Raw genomic sequence first — 7,423 nt, 5'->3', positions numbered from 1 at the left:
CACCGAGCACAGGGAGGGCTGCAGACCGGTTCCCCCCAGCGCAGCGTTCAAGGAGGGTATCTGCAAACCAGCCTGGAACTCCAATGCAGCAGTGGAGGGAGGGGGGAGAGGTGAAAGCTGTGCGACAGCATCACTTAAATGTTTAGCCCCGTGTCTATGTAAAGAGCGTTTCTTGCCCGTCGCTGGTCGGATGGGGATATGTTTTCGTAGTTTCTCAGAACAAAGACGCCATGTCCTTTTCTCTTAAAAATAAAACTTGGAGTGGTTTTTCTGTGGGGTGTTGGCTTTTAACTCTTTGTAAACCAGTAAGAGAAATGGGCTGCAGATGAGACCGATTGGTACTTTATGAAACAATAGAGAGAAATTGATTTCACTGGAGAAACAGCAATTCAGGTGCAGAAGTTTAAAAGAAAACTGCTAGGAATTACGTGCAAATTTGATTTTGCAATTAAAACGGCAGTGTAGAAACTTAAAAGCTTGAGAAAAACAAAGCTCGGTCATGCCAAGTCTACCGTTTAAAGTTGGCAAAATACTACAGTTGTGAATTAGGGGACACTACAAAAAGAAAAGAGTTACTTAAATACGAATTACACGATAAGGAAAAGGATGAGTTTGCGTCTGACATGGAAAGCTTTTAAAAAACATTTAATGGGTATCACGTTTGTTTTTATTATTCAGTTTATAGTTTTTTCAGAGATCTGACTGTTACTTCTCTTTACAAAACGTTTTAATCGTCCTTTCGGTGTTCTGATAATTTAGAAGTTGTACAAGACCTATTGCAAGACTTTCTAAAAATGCAAGTTTAAATGTAATGGCTGATGTTTGTTTTGGGTTGGCTTGCGTTCAGCAATTACCAGTTTAAGGGTAAAATTGTAATTTTAAATATATAAAAAGTCCCTGTAGAAGAGCAAAAGGTAAATACTTAAAACTTTAGTTTTAATTGGAGGTTGTGTATAGCCATATTTGTTGGATTTTAATGGGTGTATGCTTGTGCAAGGTTATAAAACTCTTGTGCAGATTTTAAATACTGCAGTTGGAGGTAAATCTACATTTTTCGGTACTTCCTCTGCAAATAAGAATCTGTCATTGCAACAATTGAAGTTAGCCCTTTTTTGGAAATAGAAATACAAGTTTTAGCAACCACTGGACTTCTGTCACCTTTATGCAAAGTGTTCGGTGTCTTTATTTTAGATTTGGATTATGGTGGTTTTATAACCCCAGCAACAGTTCTGCAGTGTAGAACAGGTTCTGGCATACACACTTTGCCCTAAAGAAAGTTCTAGCTTTAGGTGGGTGTCTCCTGGATTTGTCTTAAGTATATTACAGGATAATTTTTAAATAGTTTTGACTGGTTTATTTTAATAAAATAGCAGGTAATTGTCCAGAAAATAAATTACTTGTAATTCATAATGTGTTTTATTTAATACTTCTGCGGCGGGTTTTTTATATTTAAGGTGTGTTTGAATTTATACATCTTTTAATCCAGCATAGAAATGGTTTTTAAAATTGTATATTTACAGAATGATTCTACATTTCTAGAGTATGAAGTAATGCTGGTGATAGATCTCATTGCTACAAAATTAAATGTTATGGCTTTTCACAAAAGGCAAGAAAAGTTGGCTAGAGGTTGTGCAAATATGATCTTCCTTGTGTTAAAAGAACATAGTTTGAGATCTGATTAAAGGTTAAAGAAGCTGAAGGCTTTAAAACTGTATTCTAAAGGGCAAAAAAGATGTTTTTTTGGGGAAATGAAATAACTTAGGACTTAAAATTCAGAGAAGCTGATGACAGAAGCCATTTTAAAATAACCTTGTTATCAGCAAAGGTTTTATTTAATTTTGTATAGTGTACTGCTAAAGATTTTAATGTGGAAAAAAATAGTAAAAGGGCTGAGGGATATTATGTGATAAATTACTCAGTAAAAAAAAAAATCTTAAATTGGAATTTTAGCTTTAAGTCTTTCAAAATTAAAGTAATGGGAGACAGAAGAGCTGACTGCAGTTCTTCATGAAAAACACAGATCATGCATGTTGTATGTCAGTCACTCATCTCCAGTGGGTTTTTCTTCAGCCAGGAATGTACAGCCACTCATACTTTTATTTTTCAGAGTACAGTTCAAAAGACAGTTACTGTGATCATAAGTTTTTCTCAACTTAAGAATTATCTAAAGATTGATAGATTTCAGACATATGACTAACACTGCTTTTCTAAAGCAAAATACTGAAAATTTCCATATTTTTGTTTTTTCAGGTAGGATTTCGTGAACAGAACCTTATTTCCTGATAAGCTTCCAGAGGATTCGTTCATGCCTTATTTTTCTTAGGTAAGAATGGTTATACCTTTTGTTAGTATATTCATTTCCTTGTTTTTTTTTGAAACTGCAAATTGCCTCTTTGCTACTGTGCAGTTGTGAAGAATAAAAAAACAATCTCATTTTTATATGGAGGGGACACATTTTATAAATTGTCTGAACTTCTGAAAAGCTTTTCTTTGCAGTTACAGGTAGATTGTCTTCATATAATGTCACGCTTACGTGCTGCTTGGGTATAAATTTCAGTTTACTAAGGCTATTAAATAAGTGGACTGTTTATTTTTATAATAGATGGGTACTATATATATGTATTGTATTTGGTGGAAAAGGACAGTAATTGCATATAAACTGAAGTTCTGTAGGTCCTGTTTCACCACTGAAAACCTGCATTAAACTTGGAAAATTATTTCGGTTTTTTACTTAATGAGTTTGTAGCATTCATGTTTGGGGAAATTGTGGAATTTGTATTTGAAGGTAGTAACCCAAGACTTCAGGAATTCATGGAGAAGGAGATTTTTGGGGGCCTGTTTCGTGTTTTTGGAGACTAATGTTTAACAACGACAGAATATTGGTTTTGTATTGTTGGTAAATCTTTCGTTTATTCAAGGACATTTCCTGTATGTGTTTTCAGAAAGTTTGTTAGTCAAGAATGTTAGGACTTAAAAAGCTTGTGTGTACCTTGTTTTCAGACGAACCTGGTTTTGTTGTTTTTTATCTTTAAGGGCTTTTACTGGATATGGTTCTTCCAAAAATTCTGATGACTGGTTGGGCAAAAGACCTTGAGCAAAATTCTGTACTGTGCATGCCAGGTATGTTACACTGTTGTGGGGTTTTGTTTGTTTTGTGTTTTTTATTTTTTAATCATCCTGGAAACAGTTTTTTTCAAAATAAACATTAAAGGTTTAAGTTTAAGTGTTTTATCTTGTTGAATTTATTTTCTTTTGAGCTTGGTGCGTTTGGAAATTTTTAGTATGTACGTACTACAGCAATGTTAATGTCTCCTGCATCATTAAAGATTTTGTGTTCACTCACAAGTACAACGTTTTAACACTCTGCTATGACCATGTTGACATGTGGTGAAGCCAAAGGATTGTCATCTCCTAAGGATATTGTGTAATCAAACTTCAGGAATGCTTTTCCTTAGTTCAAGGTATTGGTTTATTAGCAAGGGTCGCTCATAAGCTTTTCCTTTTCAAGAAATTGCTTATACAATAAACTTTAAAATTCTGGTTTTGGTGTAAATTTTATTCTAAAAGCCTAAAATGGTACCCAGTTGTTACGAGATATCTTGCTCTCCTTGCAGTGTAAACAAAGCATCTTTTTAATGTTTATTTTTTGTTTTCACACTTCAGATTCTGCATTTAGGATCAGAGTAACGTTTGAGTCAGGCTTTTACTACTCTGTAATTAAAAGTGGGGGATCCTGTTTGCCTCTCTTAACTGGTTCCTTTTCACAGCTTCCCGTGTTCGTGTACTTCTGTGCATACTCAGGACCTCAAAGCGTAAGCCGTCTTCATGAGGACACATGTATCAGGATTCCCAAAAATACTTTTGATTATTTGCTTTTTCAAGTTACATAATGCATCATGATAACCAAAAAATACAATTGTGAGCCTCCACCTGAGTGCAGCTGGGTTTTTTTTGGCTTTGATGAAGCCTTCAGTCTGTTCACAGAAAAGAGATTGTACACAGTTTTCCGTAAGCTTTACAAAAATGTCTCTTCAGGTTGTAATAAACCTTTATCTGCAGTGAGTCACTGCTGATGTTCAAGGTAGAGTTCAAATTATAGATATTGGACATGTGCCACCATCATGCATGTCCTGCAGCAAACACAGCTAACGAGCAAGGTGATATGTCAGAATGTTCCTGCAACTTCATCGTGTGACTGTGTGATGGGAAGTGTGAGAACTAGAAGTTTGTGTTAGAAATTATCTCATACCTTAAGAACAACTGGGCATATCTGAAATCCCACGTAAGTTTTCAGTTTAGAGGGTCAAAAATCACAGATACTGCACAGTCTATTACGATAAAGGCAAGCCCAGCCTGGGTCACACAGAAGTCTGATAACGCTGATGGGATTGAACCTGTCAGACTTGACTTATATTCCCAGTATTAAATTCTGCAATGTCTGAATCTGCAGTTTCTGACTGATCTGCTCTTAACAAAAAAAGAGTAGCAAAATAAAAATTAGAAAATCACAGTGCTCAAGAGCAGATCTTGCCTGACCCTGAGTGTTTTATGATAACGATGAAATTCAGCACTTTGATCTTAACGGTCTTGTATCTTTCCAATATTGTCCCAATCCTGATAGCGCTGAATAGACATTACAATAAAAACAGCTTTAGCTGTCCCTTTTGTGAGCTCTTCAGAGCTGCCTTTTCTTGCAAGAACAGCTTGTTTTCAGCTAAGAGTGGTTTCCCCTCTAGGATAAGTAGACCTCAGTGTGTTAGATGCACACTACTGGGCCTTGAGGGAAGTCCCAAGTTCATGGCTACGCTACAGCGTGCTCGTGATGATTGGCGGGGGTCAAGGGGAATCTCTCAGGTTGAGTGCAGACCTTTTTCAGTAGAGGAAGCTGTTCCTCTGTGGGGATACAAACCCCTGTTAAGTGTTCTCATAGAATAGATTCTGGTAGCATTGACAGTGTACATGGAATAACATTGGTGTGGTGATGCACATCGTCTTTGCCAAAATACTTTGTTAATTAAATAATACAAGAGAAAGTAGAAAATGTGATACCAGGTCATAGCTTTTGGGTGTCTGACCTCACCTCTTGCTGAAAAAGGAGGTGCACTGTATGATGGTTAGTGCCAGTCTTTGGGGGAAGGAGCCATGGACCTATGATGCCGGGCATGTTTTGTGTGATAGGCTGTACTGTACTTGGAGTGTCTGTAATTTTAATACAAAAATAAGCCACAGCTGTTAGATAACCTAGAAAAAGTAAATTCACATTTATTTTTAAATAGGGGATGGATTTTTTTAATCATCCAGACTACAACAATTATAGCAGGTAGTCTGATTAAAAAAAATTTGACATTAGATACATGAAATACAGCTGTTAACATGAAATGTTTTCTTTCAGTCATGACTTGTATTTCCAAGCTCTGGTTTCTGGCTTGTGACATAAACCTGTAGCTTTGGTGATTTATTCTGTAGTTTAAGAGTGAATGTGTTTCAGATGTAAAAATTAAAGACTCAAAATACAGGGGTATATTCCGTAATAGTGAAAAAATAACTAATGTGAATGAAATTTAATATATTATCAATATCTTCATGCTGTTTTTACAAAACTCATTGTTTGGTTTATCCACTCACTTCCAAGAAGAGAAGTGTCACTACTACTTACACGATACCCCTCTTGACACACCAAAGATTCCTTTTGCACAAGTGTGCTGAGGTCAGAAGAACACAACTCCGGTGGAGTCTTCATAACACTGTCATTAGAGGAAGGTGCTTTGTGGTGACAGCCATGTTAAATATTACCCTCATTAAAGTTTCTGTCAAACTACCATAGCTGTGTGTCTGCTCTAGAACTAAAGAAAACAAGAGCCAACTTGGAAGGAATGATGGATGTGTAGCTGTGCCAAGAATTATTAAAAATGGCTGAGAGCTGTAAACTGAGAGTCCTCCAGTCATTAATTTTACCTGCCTTCATATAGATTGTAGTTTCTAAGTGGCCTTTTTTGAATGAAATGATTCAAAGGGCCCAAGTAACACTTGTCTCCCTGGTTCATTTTTCATGCCTTGGATGAGTGGTGGATGCCTCATGGCTGATGGCATGTCCAGCAGCCATGTTGTGTTTCTTCTAAAATGGTGGACGGGCACTTCAGAGAAGTTCTGTGCTTCCATTTAGTAGCAGCTGCTTGTGTACATTCAAATACATTTTAAAATATCATTAATACATTTTAAACCTCTGAATTTCACATGCATTAGGACATTCTACATGTTTCTGCCAGCCTACTGCTATTTTTTTTTGTCAGTTCCCTTTTTAAAGATTTTTTCCATACTAAGAGTTTCAAGTAAATGACATCAACAAAGAAATTGCAATCCTCCTCATCCCATATTTCTTTCTACACCTCTGAGTAGCTGTCAAATGGGAGAGAAGAATTTAGAGGATTGCAAAGTATACTGTCACTTGATAGGTTCATTAATTTTTATGTATTTGAGGCTATATTTCAGTATAAGTAGATTCTGAGATGTCAGGGGAAGTGGTTTGCTTGTATGTGTCAGGAGGATAAACTTGAATGCCTTGTTGCATGTAGTTGAAATTTACCCTGAAAAGGGGGTTCATGAGTTGTTTTACATTTTTAGGTCTTTCTACCTTTGCTTAAGGTAACTATTAAGAATAGATTAAGAATTTACTGATACAGATTGCCAGTAGGCATTTTCAAAGTCGGATTTCCACATTTGAACCTTGCCCACACATGAGTAACTTTGAGATACTGTAGATAGTTTGTTCTGTATAAATGTTACATAATTGCCCTGCATCCAGCAGATACCTCCTCTCAATAAAAAGAGCATTTTACTTTCTCTTGTGAAGGACGAGTTAGTTTGCTTAAGCATACTTCCACTTGATGCCTGGTTGATCTTTTCGAAAAACTTCAAAGAATATCTTTTTTGTTGTTTTTTTCTCAGTGAATTTTTGGACTGGGTCTGAATTTCTTGGGTTGTTTCCAGGTTCTTTAATAACAGGTTCCTTAGTGATACTTTAATTTTTTTTTATAAAAATAACTTCTGTAGCACATGCTGTGAGCTGGGAATGGTTGGGTTTTTTTGTGTTTGTGGGGGGTTTTTTTGTTTGTTTTTTTATGAGGGCTTTTGTAATAAAAGCTAATGCTTGGTCTTGTAGACCTTGAGGTCTAGATCTCTTATTTTTTAATTTATTTTAATTCAAGTGTTTTAATATCCCATTTTCCCTCCAGATGTGTTGAGGAATTGATTTACTCACTGTAAGCAAAATAGCTGCTCTTGGTTGAAGCACTGGTAAGTTGTTATTCCTAATAACATTTACTTTTTAGCTTTAAAAAAACCCCAGCAACCACACATGGCTATAATGTTTAAGTGGCTGAAGGCTTTGGCTGAATACATTCTGAAGGTCATTAGTGTGTGGCCA

The 7,423-nt window shown here is 36.1% G+C and overlaps 1 long non-coding RNA gene across 1 annotated transcript in view; it reads left to right on the top strand.

Annotated features, from left to right (window-relative positions):
- LOC102031900 overlaps positions 1-7,423 on the top strand; it is a 27,908-nt gene that overhangs the window by 14,928 nt on the left and 5,557 nt on the right. Inside the window, exons 2-4 of the long non-coding RNA XR_265435.1 lie at positions 2,251-2,323; positions 3,034-3,120; positions 7,233-7,293. This is a non-coding gene — a long non-coding RNA (uncharacterized LOC102031900). The remainder of the gene's footprint in view (positions 1-2,250; positions 2,324-3,033; positions 3,121-7,232; positions 7,294-7,423) is intronic.

Source organism: Geospiza fortis, unplaced genomic scaffold (assembly GCF_000277835.1).
Source record: "Geospiza fortis unplaced genomic scaffold, GeoFor_1.0 scaffold330, whole genome shotgun sequence".
In the NCBI taxonomy this organism is placed as follows: Eukaryota; Metazoa; Chordata; class Aves; order Passeriformes; family Thraupidae; genus Geospiza; species Geospiza fortis.
This window is presented reverse-complemented; position numbering and strand designations above follow the sequence as displayed.